Below are 1193 nucleotides of genomic sequence, written 5' to 3'. Positions count from 1 at the left end.
TGATTGGTGCTTATTTTTTCAAAAATTTGCTGTGAAACAATGTGGTGACACCAGGCAACATTGACCCCATGACCCACAGCTCCTCATTCGGTTCTTCATCGTTTTCTGTTGCACTTGTAAAATGCTACAAGGAATATAAAGAAATCTATTCACTTTAACTTATAATAGTTTATGAAATAAAAACATGAGTCACAGCTTTTGTTCTGTGGTGCCCTATAAAATGTTTGTCTTGGAGATTCAATGTAAAGGACTGAAAACACTGTACATGTTGTAAATATTTGTGTGTTGTGAGAAATTTTTGTCATAAGACATTAAAAGAACTTACCAGGAAGGTTTCTATACATTCATGCCAATGACTTAGGCCAACAAGGCTCCCCCCGCCCCCTCGGAGGCCCGCGCCAGCGGGCACTCCCAGCTCCTGTTGCTCACAGCCAAGAGGAGAACTGTGTAAAGCACTTTGAGGAGAGGGAAGATGAATTCCAAGTAATTTAATGAACAAAGCAACTTTGATCACAACTTTGGCGTTGATGCCAGACTCTCTTGTGTAATTTTTATGGATTATTTTATAAATCATTGAACTCAGAGTTTGAAAACCCACAAAGGGCCGTCGTGGCGGCTGGTGTTCGTCAGAGCGATGGCTCTCGTGGCTGCCTTCTGGCCGTGTCTAGAGACTAGAACCTGGGCGTGACAGAACTAGGAAGGGATAGGCCCGGGCCAGAAGGAGAGCCAATAGCTAGCCGTCTGCCTGGACAGACGTGCTCCAGCTCCATCCTTAAATGGAAATGCCAGGGAGGAACCAACCTTGCCCCCCGCCATTTTGGTTTCTTTATCCTCTTCGTTCTCCCAGGAGTTAGTTCCCTAATCTTGTCTTCTCTGTTCACTGCCCGGTTTAGCCCTTCCCGTATTCATTGAAAAGCCGTCGGCCTTGTCCCCACTTGGTGGGTGTAGATTTCTTGGGCTGCCACGTGATAGCCATGCTACGAGGGGTTTCGGCCCCTCTGGACTTCAGTCCTTTAGTCCTTAGAGCAGCCTCCCTATTTAAGAGAGAGGGTATCCAGGGAGGCAAAGTAATATTCCCAGAGGCAAGTCTAGACTCCAGGGCTCGGAATCATGTCCCGTCCTTTAAATCAGTAGTTCTTCACGTTGGGGCCTGGGGCTCTGGGGGACCCGAGTCGGGAAGGGGAGAGGACTAT

The sequence above is a fragment of the Gracilinanus agilis genome, chromosome 6 (genome assembly GCF_016433145.1).
Source record: "Gracilinanus agilis isolate LMUSP501 chromosome 6, AgileGrace, whole genome shotgun sequence".
Classification (NCBI taxonomy): Eukaryota; Metazoa; Chordata; class Mammalia; order Didelphimorphia; family Didelphidae; genus Gracilinanus; species Gracilinanus agilis.
Note: the sequence above shows the minus strand (reverse complement) of the source record.